Source organism: Amborella trichopoda, chromosome 7 (assembly GCF_054954075.1).
Source record: "Amborella trichopoda isolate Santa Cruz 75 chromosome 7, AtrichopodaSantaCruz75HAP2 v2.0, whole genome shotgun sequence".
In the NCBI taxonomy this organism is placed as follows: Eukaryota; Viridiplantae; Streptophyta; class Magnoliopsida; order Amborellales; family Amborellaceae; genus Amborella; species Amborella trichopoda.
In genome coordinates, this window is record NC_142342.1 from 9,830,867 (window position 1) to 9,845,890 (window position 15,024).

Consider the following 15,024-nt stretch of genomic DNA (forward strand, 5'->3'; position numbering starts at 1 on the left):
AACATCCAAAAATATGACTGCGAAATTCCAAAAACCTTATGCAGTCACATTTTCAGATGTTGAATATCCGAAAATGTGATGTTGAACATCCCAAAAACCCTCCAATTCAGTGATTCAACATCCGAAAAAGGGTAAATTCGTCTTTTTAAAACAATTACTTTAAAAAAGATAAAAAACAGACATACATGTAATAACGGAAACTATTTAATACATCCGTAATAACGCAAAGTATAACGGATCTGTATGTAATTTTTCCTTCTTCTTCTTTCCTTTTTTTTTTTTATTTTAAAATAAAACTATTAAATTAGACGGTCTTAAATTTGAGATTATGACTAACAGAACCCTGCTCTAGTACAGTGCTCTAATCCGCGACACCACTCTTCTAGTTTCCCTCTCCCCTTCCGTCACCAAACCTCTCGTTCCCTTCTACACCAGAAGCCCTATTACAATGCAACAAACAAATTGGAGGTAGACGTATAAGCTGTAGAAGAGAAAAAACATGAGTTGTGAAAAAAAAAAAAGAGAGTTCAGGGAATATATAATTTGAAATGCTCTTCATGTTACCAACAAAGCGATTCACAAGGGTTCAAATGGTTGTGTATAATGTGATCACTAGCGACTTTGTATTTTTTGAAAATGGAAAAAGTGTTGATGCTGTGAACTTTGTATCATATATACGCATCCTCCTCTCTTTCAACAATGCATACTGATTTGAACTCAATTTTGACATTTTCCCTTAATATTATTGTATCTTTTTTTCAATTGTCTTTTTCATTATTATTTGTATTTTGTTTTTTTTTTTGTTTTTTTGTTTTTTTTTCATATAACGTCTTCTTGGATGTATTTTGTATATTTATAAACGGCGACATTAGCTTCAGAAGTAGCAAATTTTTACACAATCTTAGTAGTAAGGTGCATTGGCATTTATCATGTTCATCATGAATTTGCATTTTGCATTTATTTATGGATTTGTATTTTGCATTTAAACTCTGAATGATTCTCCCCTAATTGTAACTTTTCTTGCTTTTGTTCTATGGTTTTCAAAATACTATATTTCCACATTGATGAGCTGGAATGGTTATTGTCGTTCATGATAGAGGATGTGAGATATTTCAAGTCTTCTTCAAATATAAGGCTGTAAGGGTGTTTAATTGTTCAAAATGTTCTAAACATACATCCTTTCTACTTTGCCAAAAAGGCCAAAAAAAAAAAAAAGTGAGAGAGAGAGAAAGAGAAAGAAAAATTGAGCTTGAGTTCATCAGTCTTTCAATGTTTAATTTCTTACATGAATATTATTCTTGAATTACCAACAAAGAAAAAGAAAACATCATACTTTAATTGAATGCTTTAAAGATTTAGCATTTAAATGGTTTTTAAGTCACTGGAAGATAATTGAGATTTATTTCTAATAAAATTCACGCCTTTAGGACTACGGCTCAAAGGCATGTATGTCCGCCATTGTAGGAAAAATTGAACCAGAACGGTTAACAAGACATGGGACCAGAAACGGTTACTTGGTACTAACCAGTAAACCGGCTAGTTCAACCAACCTAACCGAATAAGTCTTGGGGTGATCAAAAAAGTGTAAAAGATACAAAAAAAATAATAAAATTACGAAAAGTTTGATTTGTGCCCAAGGTATGTTTGAAATTTTCTAAAATAGATGGGAAAAATGTAAAAAATAAGTATTAATGGCCAAAACAATTTTCAATCTTTGCCAAAATGATGAAAAATATTTAAAACTACATTACAAACAAAATCTCCTATTTTTTTGGTTTTATATAATTATTTTTATTTTTTGTAAAATACCGAGTCAGTTCACCAAAACCTGTTGTTACCAGAACCGGCAAGTAGCCGATTCCGGTCTAACCTCGTAGTTAGAATTTGAACCGCTTGATTTTTCCCACAATGATGCGAGCTCCAAAGTCACCTTTTGGATGTCGGTTAGGATTCATGTTCTAACTTGATGCTTAATAAATCAACTTATTTGACATGCCAGCCCATGGAACACCTTCACTTACTTTCCCCACTAAAACTTAACAAAATGTTGGATGAGGCATATTTTTATGTGGGTAAAGTTTCCATGCTTTCCCTACAGCATAGAAGTTCTGTCCTCTCCCTCCCATTCAGCTGTCCAATTTTGATCAAGAGAGCCACTCGCCGTTTGATCATAGATCCAACGTCTCAAAGTATTTTTTTTTTAGTTTTTTTTACACAAATCATATGAACATGAAATTTAGTACGTGTCATCTTCTTATTGGGTCGCACCTATAAAAAAATATTAAAAATAATTTTTCGATACAATATAATGATCACAATAACCCTTAAAGCTTTCAGGGGTATTTTGGTCATTTTATTTTATTTAAAATATTTTTTTTATATTTTTCCATAATGATAGTTTAATAGAAAAATGGACGTCCAAAATTTGGTGTCAAAATAGTTTATAGAAAAAAATTAAAAATAAAATAGTGTAGAGACGTGAAATTGTGATTGGGGCAATCTTAAGCCTCCATGCAGAATAGACGGTTGGATAAGAGGAAAGATAGAACTTCTATGGAAAACATAGAAATCTTTCCTTTTCTATAACCATTTAGCTTTTAGCAGTCGGACACCGTAAAGGATATTTATTGTATAGTCATTCAGTGGTTAGAGACCATGAAAAGGCATTCTAATGTAGTCTGCTCTATCCTTTCAGTGATCGGAGACCATGAGGGTGTTTACGATATAATCTAACATCCTTAGCGACCAAAGCCACAACGACCATTTTTTATGGGGTAGGGTTTGCATAAGGTTGCAAACTTAAACAATCTCAAACATCCAAAATTTATCATAATTTAAGTGTAAAAAATTATTAGGATTGTCTGAAAATCCATTTTCATCTCAAATTATAAAATTTTAAATTTCAAATATGCTTAAAATCATGTAAATCTAAAAACACATGAAAATCTTGAAAATGGACTGTCAAGATAATATATTGCAAGATGTACTATTTTTTGGGACTCAAAATTCTTATTTGTTTTCATATTCATACATCTCGATGTTCAGATAATCATTTCAAGGTTTTTCTTACATTAAAACAATTTTTTTTGATGGATTTTTTAGGTGCACTTCAATTCTTCATTTTAAGGTTGCAACCTCATATAAACTTTTTCTTTTTTACGGTTTTTAGTTGTTGCTAGCCACAATGGATGATGTCAATAAATCTTTAGCCTTCAACAGTCGGAGCGTGAATGATACTTCTAATACAATTCCACCATGTCAACAACTCTAGCTATAGAAGGCATTCCTGATATAATATTAAGCATGGTCAGAGACCATGAAAGGGCATTTCTAGTGTAATCTAACGTATAATAGTAGGAGACCATGAATGGCATTTATGATATAGTCTAACATCATTTAGTGGTGGAAGACCATGAAGAGCATTTATGATATAATCTAACTTCCTTGGCGATCAGAAGCTACAAAAGGGCATTTTTTATATGATCTCATGGCTTTCAATGGTCGTGAGGAGTATTGGAAAATCGAACGGGTTAACCAGACATGGACCTGGAAGCGGTTCAACTAGCCGGTTCAACCGTTCTGATCGAACATGGCTCGAGTAGTAAAAAAAAATGTTCAAATAATAAAAAAAAATACGAAACAAATCTAATAAAATATAAAAAGTATATTTTAAAATGATTCAACAACGCACATCAAAATGAAGTTGAAAATTAATGAAAAAAATGGAGTTTAAAGAATCAATTTATGATCGGGAGTATTTTTTAAATTTTTTAAAAAGTGAAAAAATATAAAATAAGTATTAATAGCCAAAAAAATTTTCATTCTTTGGTATAATGATGAAAAACATTAAAAATACATTACCAAAAAAATCCCTTATTTTTTGAAATTTTACATAATGTTATAAATTTTGTTTTAAAAGTACTTGCCAGTCACCAAAACTCGAGCATGCCACCTGCCGGTTCCAATCTAACCGGCCTGTTACCAGTTATACCGCCTGAGTTTTCCTTTAAAGGTAATGAACCACAATGGATTGTTCTGATAAAGATTTTATCTTTCAGCCGTTAGAGGTGCCAATAATAGCATTGAAAGAAAAATTGGGTTGTCTAACTAGTAACCGCCCAATTAGATCAAAACCAACCAATGGCCGGTTCTGGCGCCAGCCGATTTTGATGATCAATGGGTTATTTTTAAAAACATTATACAAAATCCCAAAAATAAGGGATTTTTTTTTGTAATGTATTTTTTAATGCTTTTCATCATTATCAAAAAGATTGAGAATTGTTTTGGCTATTAATACATTTTCCTATCTTTTTTCTGAAAAATTTCAAAAATACCCCTTGAAACAAATCAATTCTTTAAAATCCATTTTTCGTTCATTTCATATTTCATTTGGATGTGCTTTATTTCATCATTCTTTAAATATACTTTTCATATTTTATTAGATTTTTTTTTGTAATTTTAGTTTTAAGACTTTTTTTACCACCCAGACTAGCCCAGTTATAATGGTTGAACCGACAGGTTTACCAATTAGACCGGGTGAACCGCTTTCTGGCCCATGTTCAGTCAACAATCCCGGTTCGATTTTTCCTACACTTAATGGTACTTAGTAATTAAATTCAACCATCAACAGCATCCAGAAGTTATAGGGGCATTCTTGATATAATATTAGCTTAAGCATTTGGAATTCCATAGGGTTATGATAGATCTACACTAACGATCTTTAGTGCTTTGGAGTGAGAGAGATTTAGGGCCTGTTTGATAACCCCACGATATCACAATGTTTCAGGATATTGGGTGATTTAAATTAGTTGTGATTTTAAAATGCCCTGAGCCACGTTTGATTGCGCCAACCTATATCATCGTGAATTGGAATAAAGGTCTAATATTTGAGTATCTGAAATTCAAGTCCGACTTGAATTTTAGACAATTCAAAAATCGCTATCACGCGGCATCTCATTTCTCTGTCACTAAACGATAGGCTATAGGAATCAGTAAAGGAGAAATCCTCGAAGAGCTTGCGATTCGTGGCCCAAAAGGCCACTAGGTTCCTGACTTTCTCAGCCAACACCGCGACTGTGGATCTCTCCCCCTGAAAATTGTTGTTCCTTTCTATCCATAACACCCAGATAGTGGCTGATATAGAGGCTTTCAAAAGTACTCTCCCTGCTTGGGCCAGGGAGTGTAGAGAAAAGCCAGAAATAAATGTTGGATGGAACTTGGAGTGACCCATGTCCACTGGAAAAGGTGCAGAAGATAGGTCCATAATGCTCTAGCGAACTCGCATTGGAGATGGGCATTGGACTCTTCAGCCACCATGCTCAAGATACATCTGTTTGGGAATTGCAATCCTCTTCTTTAAAGAACATCCACAGTAAGCACTCTCTCGTGGAGCGCAATCCAGCAAAACACAGGTATCCTAAGTCGTAAGGAGTCCAACCTTTGGAGGGTAGAATGGGGTTGGGACAAGCAAGGATGGGATTGGGGGTCAGGGTTCGAAAAAAGGACTCCAAGAAAATTCCTGATGTGTTTGGGGCCCAAATGATACATAATGAAGTATTTCAGCCAATGCCCCAAAATCAGCGAGCTTGTCGTCATTGAGGGGTCTCCTGAAGTTAGGCGTCCAAGACCTATAGGACCCTGAAACACCAAAGTTCTCAGCCGCAGAGGACTGAGCATCACGGGCTAAGAGAAATAGGTTAGAGAACTGATTCCTAAGAGGTTTGTGCCCAAAACTTCACCATGTTCCCATCCCGTGGTCAAGAACGAATGTGTTGGAGGAAAAAGTCTCGGCACTGAAGGACGGACCTCCAGAAGCCAGAGATTTGCCCACTGGTTCTGCATTTGGGAGTCCAATGGCCATGGCCATGGCAGTATTTGTGGTTGATGACGTCCCTCCAAATGTGGGGTGGATGGGTCATGGGTCGCATACCTCCACCACCACTAGCACAAAGGTGGCGTGGATGGTAGTTTCTTCAATAACAATGTTTAGTATTCCAAAACAAACCATAACAAGCCAGTAGACGCAAACAAAGCTTAGAAGAAACAAGACTACTACCAGACACATACCTTGCACAAAAGTCCATCAGCAGGACCACCATTGAACCACTCAAAGTTCTTGCCAGTACACTCCCCCAATAGCAAACCACCTTCACCAAATTCTCCCCAACGATGTGTCCCTATTTAGAGTGTAGCATACGAAAAGTATGTGAAGCAGCTGAAAGATTTGAATCGCGACAATAACAAAAATATAATCTACAAATTACAAAAGAGTCGTTTCACGCAGATTCTCAAGCTTGACAAGAAGGAAAACAAGAATAAACACAAGAATACATGAACAAGTGAACAAACTGCCATAATCATTTATTGAAAGAAGTCCATAAGAACAATTATCAAACAGGCTACTAAAATCCAGATCCAGATGGCAAGTCAATTATAGCAGGAGTTATCTCAATAGATGCTCAACCTTGATAGGAAATATAATAAAGATAAAAGCTAAACTTCCATAGATATTGCAGGAGAACATCCACAAATAATTTATCCTCAGCCTTCAAAGTTCCCCTCCAATGCTATGTCGAAGGGGTGAACAATGTCATTTCTTCAATCACAGCTCAGCCCTCAGCAGTTGCAACAGCGACCTGCTAGACTCATGAGGCGAACCTCCATGGCAAAAGCATAAACAGCAGTGAGGCCTAGACCCAACCTTCCAACTCCCACCAACAATATAATCATGTTACTTCTTCTTGACATGGGATAAGATTCATGCGACAGGAACTTTCACTGAATGGACCCAAACCACCAAGCATATCCTGAAGAAGTCCCTCCTTGCATTTGACACCTTTTATCATACACAATGGGTTTCCCATACAATTATTCAATTAATAAGCACCATCTAACCCAATCTCTTGAGGACTTATGACTTCACTGAGGGTATGACCCTTAATAGAGCAGAATGGCAAACCAGGATTAGTGTAGCCGACCCCAATTAATTGAGAAACAGCTATCATGATGACGATGATGATCTAACCCAATCTCTCTTAAAATTGCATGCTACATATTGGGAGTACTTTTGTTAGACGGAAGAATAATAAGAGCCAACTCTCTACTATCATCTTCACGGCTTGCCAATCACCATATCTCACCCAAAATCTCTTTTCACCCCACTACCCCTTCAATATTTGGCACTATTTAACCTCCTGGACACAACACTTCATATTCTAAGGCACCAAAACAATATCCAACAACAAACAAGATAATCTCCATTGAATGGAACAGTTTTTCAATTTCACGCGCATCACAATAAAAGGAAGTTGGCAAAAGAAATTATAATTTTCATAACTGGCATTCGCTGTCATGCAACCACAGCAGGAGCTGATTCAATAACATAAAACAAAAAGCATTTAGCATTCGGGATTGGGCTGGGATTTGATTGGTTAAGGTGGTGATGGTAGCAATCCCTGGTCACATATTCAAATCGTACAGTACACTACCCAAAGGAAAACATACACAAACACATTAGAGCAATCTATCAAAACTAATAACCATATCATTACCCATTTGCCAGTTTTTGCTCCTGATGTACATATTTTTTTCATAAGTAGATAATAAAGGCAAGCCTGATATGAAAAAATGGGCAGAAATTCCTCAATCAGAGGACAGTGACAGTGAGATACATAGACTTTTTCTCATGAAACATAGAGGTATTGATGATATACGAAGTTGAATATAAACCATCACAAATTAAATGGCAAAACCAGAAAGCATGCTCCACCCATAATGCTCAAGATGATGATTCTTGATCAAATCTGTACAATTATGCCTTAATAATAGATGCAGAAACATATGGTGGCGGGGATGGGATCCATTAATATGTGTTGGCATAATGGCCACACAAACATGCATGGACATATACCAACACATACAGAGGCGCATGTGACGACAAAAAATTGTTTATAGCATCTTTCATACACCAAAAATATAATATTCATATTCACCTGATTATTATTGGTATTACAATCAACAACATGGTATAATTCTTGGTATTACAATCAATAAGATGGTATAAACTACGTACCAAATAACATCTTGCATATTTTAATGCTAGTGCCACATATAACAATACGTATAAAGAAATATGTTTAACTATATTTTTGTTGCTGCAAAGTGTGAAGAGAACATGAAATACGCAATTAGTTTGCTTTCATTCTTTGAAAGACATATAATTGCTCTTAACAGAATGTTATGAGTAACAGGGTCAACTACCAAGTAGAATGCAGGGAATATAGTATCCTCAAATTAACCAAGTCATTGAGTTATACCAACTACAGGCCATGGCTCAGGAAAATCAACTTCAAGGTCGAAAGTTTTAAGAAAATTGACCAATGATATTGTAAAAAAATTTTGAATTACCCTACTAGGAAGTGACCTTGTCGAGATTGAGCTTGAGTTGGGCCCTGCACTTCCTCTACTATACACTTACAAAAGCAATGGAAAAATGCATTAATTTCAGCATATTTATATGGACAAATAGATCAGCACATGGCTCAAAATCAAGGAAAGAGAGCATATAAATAGAATAATTTTCAAAATCCACCTTAATTAAGCATTAGAAAATCAATGCAATAGAACCCCATGTTTATTCAAACAAATTATGATCCATTAAAAGGAAGCCAAGAACAAAAACTCAGATAAGGGGATCCAGGACAGAGCCCAAGACAAAATGACTGGCTAATAAAAGAAAGAAAACAGCAGATTGATCAGTTCAACAATAGTGAGCAGCATCCAAAACAAACTATGGCAGCACAAATTAGGAATCAAACACCAAGCTCATGAAGCACTGCCAGAGCCTCGCATGCCCAGCATCCCGCATCATACCCAAATATTTGTACAAAAGTATGCCTCATAACAGAAAAAGAATTATACACCAAATCACAGCTCACAGCCTTTAAACCTACATGTAAAGAATGGCACCAGCCTTTTACTTGATCAAAGCCCATACCCTCATACCAAGCCTACCACTTCAAACCCCTTGAACAAAGAAAAAGAATAGGCCCACGGTTTTATCTTCATCCCCGAACATAGAGATGAAATAATTGAAGAAAATCACCGTACTCTACGTTTATGAATCAATAATCATTTCTATGCATGAACAGGCCAGAAAAGGGACTATTTTGCAGAAGGAAAAATCCAAATTCATTTGATCAGTGATCCCCTTCATTATTATCACTGATTTGTAATTAGAGAAGGATTACAGTAATTAAGGTCATCATGTGATCCTCCTGACCAATAATCCATTTAAAACGTGAATGCCCTGGCAGAGACAACGTATGATACAATGCAAACAGCTTGTATTTAAGATATTCATGAAATATCCAATGAACACTGAGGTGGTTAAGAAATCTATACTAACAACTGAATATCCACTTCGAGTCAAGTCATCCAAAGTTTGCCGCAAGTTCCAAAAAATTCAATAAATAAGTAAAAATAAAAATTACCAACCCTATAATGGAGGAAAATAACATAGAGGGAAGGATCAAAATTACCGGTTATCAAAACCAGATACATTTCTAATTAGATAGACCAAAAAATAAGTTTAGATTTTAGATATGGAAAAGTAGAGAGTATAATCCAATGGACTATGTAAAACCCTAGTCCATATGGATCCTCAACTTCCAATGAATGACGCAAAGTGATGGTGAGAGAGCAAGATGTATGAGTATAGGACAGTGATGACCCATCATCCATAATTTCATTGAATCATTAAGAAACTGTAAACACAGCAACAAACTAAAAATAAATTCCTTCAAAAAGTTAGGCTTCCCCTCCTGGATCTCCTTGCGACCTTGGGATGTGGATCATCACAAAGAGGGTTGTCAAAGGGATTGATGGGACCAAAAGGCCAGGAGAATTGTTATGAGTAGTCGAAGGACCGTCCTATGCATCAAACTCATGCTACCTTTTTTCAATACTCTATCTCAACTGTCCTCTCTACCATTCTCAACCATTTCCCTCTGTCATTAACTTTCGGCTTGTCATCTCTCATTGCTCTCTCACTAGCTTTCTCTCTCCTTTCACTCCCCCACTTCTTTTCCGCTTCTCAGCAACTCTCCACTACCCTTTCTCTCAATCAAATCATCTACTCTTCATTCCGCTTCCAACTCTCTCTACCATTCTCTATCTCTTGCTTCACTTCCTATTCTTTTCTCCCTTGTTTTCTCTTTCTTTTAGTTTTTTGACAAGTGATTTGTGGTTGTATAGCCAGGGCACCCCAGCTGTGGAATGCGTATATCCACATCTCATGGGCTTTTGTAAGAATACATTTACATAATACATGTCACCAATTCTCCATATATATATATATATATATATATATATATATATATATATAAGATTTTGATCCAACAAACATTTACTATATAAGGAGAATACCATTCACTTGTCAAGCATTTCAAATTTACTAATAAATTGAGAAGCACAAAAGCTATTGATTACTTCCACTATTCAGTTTGAAAAAGTGAAAGTTTCCAAATGAAAAGCCCATAAAATTTCACACCTTGAAACCTAGAAAGTCCTAGATTGAACTACCTTTTTTTAAGAATGGTTTAACACATAAAAAAACTATATAGCTCATTTGCCCTAATATCAAATGCCCTTGTCAATGTCCCATGAGAATTAAAAGAACCATCACAGAAGAAAGTATAAGATCCTGAATAATTAACAAAACTATCGAAGTCTCAAAAGCGTCGAACAGCATACCCTGCAGAGTAGACCTTAATGGAGAAATTCTAATTTAACTTGCAATAACTCCCAATTGAGTGCTCCTTCCTCGGGAGGTTACATCCCCAAAATTAAGGGTCCTAAAAATATTCCTAGATTGCATCCTAAAAATATTCCAAGGGAGCAAAATGGACAATATGCTCCCATTGGAGCAGCATATCTTTTGGCCACCCCATAGAGAATAAGATATCAAATCTAAACCAAGTAAACTTAAAATCATAGATCACATGGAAGAAAATCGTCCATATCAAAGGCCCTTGCCGAATAATGTTCTCCATAAATGAATGCCAAACCATAACTAATGGGATGGCGATCGAACCATATTCGAGATCAACATTGGTATGGTACGATCATGACAAGCAGAAAGCTCATGTGCTAAGAAGAGCGGTCTGTATACCCTGAAATATGGGGATTTCAATCCCAATATACTAGGGATTGAACGATATAAATATGGTTAAAAATGGAGACCGTTGAGTGCACTTGGAGGGAAATTTTGTTCTTATTTTTTATTTTGATTCAATTTCAAAAGATATATACTATAATTTTAGTTTTAGGGTTTAGTACTTTATTTCTAGGGGTTTTTAGTTTTTAGGAATTCTGGTGTTTTTATATCTTTTTTATTTATTTCATGAGTATTATTCACGAATACATTTCAAGGGTACTATTTAAAGGGGTAAAATTGTCATTACAATATTTAAGTTTAAGTTATGATACATAGGTCATTTTAATCATTGCATGGACATGTAATGTCTTTGAACATTGCATTATAATATATAAGAGGTGTGTGGGGCCTTGAAAGGGACAATTCCACATGATTTTGGAAATTGAAAGAGAGAAAAACTTAGGCTTTTGGAACCCTAGCTTAGGTTATGGAGAAGAGACCCTAGGTTTCTTCGAATTGTGCTTCTGTTTGGCTTCTTTCTTGTTGATTTTATTATTCCCTCAAATTCCCTTGCATCAAATTGGTATTAAAGCATGAGATCTACACAGAAAGTATTTTAGCACGGTACGGAGTTACTATAGCATTGTATGGGGTTACTCTAGCATCGTATTTTTGGTGCCCTAGGTCAAAAATAAAACGGGGAAGCTACAGTGGAGGGTCTAGGGTTTACTCATTTTGGCTAAAGTTTTACCAAAACAACTTAGATCTTGTTGATTTCAGTAGTTTTTTTGCTGATTATTTGCCTAAAGTTTGTGATTTCGGTGAACCCATGGTAGCAAGAAAGTGTCGTAGAAGGGGGGAGATTTATAGAACCACTAGATGATCTCATAGATGACAGAATTGAGGAACTTGAAAGGCAAGCTGAGCAGGTCGCGAGCCTCAATTATGGGCAAGACGGTGATCTTTCGACCTAAGAGGATCTCGAGTACAAGCCTTATCTATTTGGCATTCTACGTATCGGGTCAAGTAATGAGGATAGTGATAAAAGACCTAAATGTTGGGAATATAACTCTAGGGTTTTCAATTTGGAGGATGAGATTCTTGATTTTGACACTGATTGCAATGAAAATCAGCAAGTCATAGATTGGGATTCACCTCCAATCTTCGACCCATACTTAGATGAAGAACAAGATCTTAAAGGAGATCCAATCTACGAAGATGATCTAGATTTTATGGTACAATTGGTATTTGACGAGGAAAAAGATGAAGGGCTCCAAGGAGAATTGAAAGGTGAAGTTGTTGATTTAGTCGATGATCTCAAAGATGCACCTGTGGTATATTCTAGAGTTGAGCCTAGGCAAATTCGGCAAGGTTACGTGGCTGAAGTAATGCACTTTAAACAAGTTTATGTGAATAAAATTACCCTATCGATATACAGTGATCCTCGAGGGTTTCTCAATTCCAATGCACAATCATCTTGTTCTGATTAATGCAGTAACCCACAAGTCCCAGGATCATGTTAACACTATTCGAGTTGAAGTATGTTGTCGGACTGACGTCAATTTCATCTCAGCATATTTCAAAACTCCGGGACGAATTTTCTCCAACTAAGGGAGAATCATGGAGGGAAAAATTCTTCTTATATTTTATTTTTATTCAATTTCAAAAGATGTATATTACAGTTTTAATTTTAGAGCTTAGTTTTAGGGTTTTTAGTTTTTAGAAATTCTAGGGTTTTTATATTTTTCTATTTATTTCATGAGTACTATTCAATGGGGTAAAACTGTCGTTACAAAATTTAAGTTTAAGTTAGGATATATAGGTTATTTTAATTATTGTACGGACATATAAAGTCTTTGAATATTGAATTATAATATATACAAGGTATGTGGAGCTTGAAGATGGTCAATTCCACATGATTATTAGAAATTGAAAGAGAGAAACGTTTAGGTTTTTGGAACCCTAGCTTGGGTTACGGAGAAAAAGCCCTAGGTTTCTTCAAATTGTGCTTGTGTTTGACTCGTTTCTTGCTGATTTTACTAATCCCTCAAATTCCCCTGCATCAACACTTAACTAGTGTACTACCATAGTATATAAGTATCATATACCACATTACTAAACAATACCATATTGGTATACTATACTACAACACTATGCTATATATTACTCTACTATGCTATACTGTATGTTTCTATAATTAGATCTACTATACACAACTATATAATATATAAATATCTACTATAATATAGAGTACATTACTATATTTACCACATGACTAGACAATACAATACTATAATGCAATACAATAGTACTATACCACATTGTTATACCATACCATACTGCTATACAATAATGAAAGGGATCTAGACCCTATGTAACTCAGGACATCGATTCTTAATAAGAAGGATCAAGATTCCAAATTTTAAGAATTGAAGAGGAACGAAATCTGCTTCCCTAAAGTGCAATATCGGGATTCCAGACCGGAACCGACCCCTTGATAGGCAGATCCTAACTATATGCCAAACCAAGTTTGGGTGCATGTTCATTCCCAATTCACAGAAGTAAAAGCTAGGACAAATAGCAAGAAGAAAACAGAAAATTGAGAGACCGCAGAGTCATAAATAACTATATAGACTTCTCACTTCCCACTTCTTAAACTTTCATCTAGCCCAAGCAAACTTTAATATTTCAATCTTTTGATAAGTTGAACACATGAAGCCTTTTTGCACTTGTCCATTCTCTGCAAAGTACAATCATGCCAAGCATTTAAAGAATGATACTTCAGATATTCATGACAGATCGAAGCAACAATATGCATGAAATGGACTTATCAAATGCTAATCAACCAATTCATTAACCTCTTCCCACCACATTATATGTGCATGATCTTCTCCTTGAAGAAAAGACTTAAAGAGGCTCTGGCTCATTTGGTTGCCCTAATTATGCTCTTTTGAAGTCTTTGTGCACTGAAAGCAATTGTCCTCTCTCCATATCAACTGCAGTATCTGACAAGATAAGTGAGAAAACAAGATTTCCTCAACGAGTGTTTCACATTGTACATTGCTTAATATGTGGATATCAACTAATTAAATATAGATATATACAAAAGAAAATCAGGGATTACATGGGATGAACAAAAGGTATTTAACCATTTCCATATTTCTTTGCAAAAGAAGCTTCAGGAAACCCCTTTCAGAATACTTGAGTAAAGAATGAAGCATTGTAAGCCAACAACTCTAGGAAAAAACCATATAGCAAATCATTTGCAACAATTTTGGAAATAATAAGCTCTAGAATCAGGAAAAAATGCCTATGATTACCAGTGCATCTAGTTACGAAGGAGTGTTGAGACAATAAAGTTTACGCGCCTGCTATGAAGGAGCAAAGTTTCAAGATAAGAGAGATGAAGGAACGGGAGTAAATCAGAAAGTAAGCCAAGGGACAAATGTGCTGCAAACTATCATAATTTGTCTTCTCACAAAGACAACCACATTAAGATTGGGTTAGAAGTCCATGCCTCAATCCAGAGAAAGTAGATCCAGTATTAACTGAAACTAGATTTAAAACTCTTATTAAGCAGCCTCAATCCGGAGAAAGTAGATCCAGTATTAACTGAAACTAGATTTAAAACCCTTATTAAGCAAATCAGAATGGCTTGAACAAGTTAACATTGAAGGTATACGATGAGTACAATGACTTAGCAAGAAGAAAATCACCCCATACGGATTAAATACAACAGGTATACAATGACTCCTTAAACACCAGCATATATGTCTAAGAGATGACGAGAGACTCCCACCAAAAACTTGTTATTAATTTACGATCAAGGTCAGAGTCCTCAAAAGAATCCATTGCATCCACTGGTTCAT

The 15,024-nt window shown here is 35.4% G+C and overlaps 1 long non-coding RNA gene across 1 annotated transcript; it reads right to left on the reverse strand.

The window, feature by feature from the left end:
• Positions 1-6,339: 6,339 nt before the first annotated feature.
• LOC148781244 (uncharacterized) lies at positions 6,340-14,007 on the reverse strand. Its single transcript, XR_016059156.1, has 2 exons — positions 13,241-14,007; positions 6,340-12,205 (listed from the first exon to the last, which is right to left on the reverse strand). It is a non-coding gene; the product is annotated as an uncharacterized LOC148781244 (long non-coding RNA).
• Between the last annotated feature and the right edge of the window lie 1,017 nt (positions 14,008-15,024).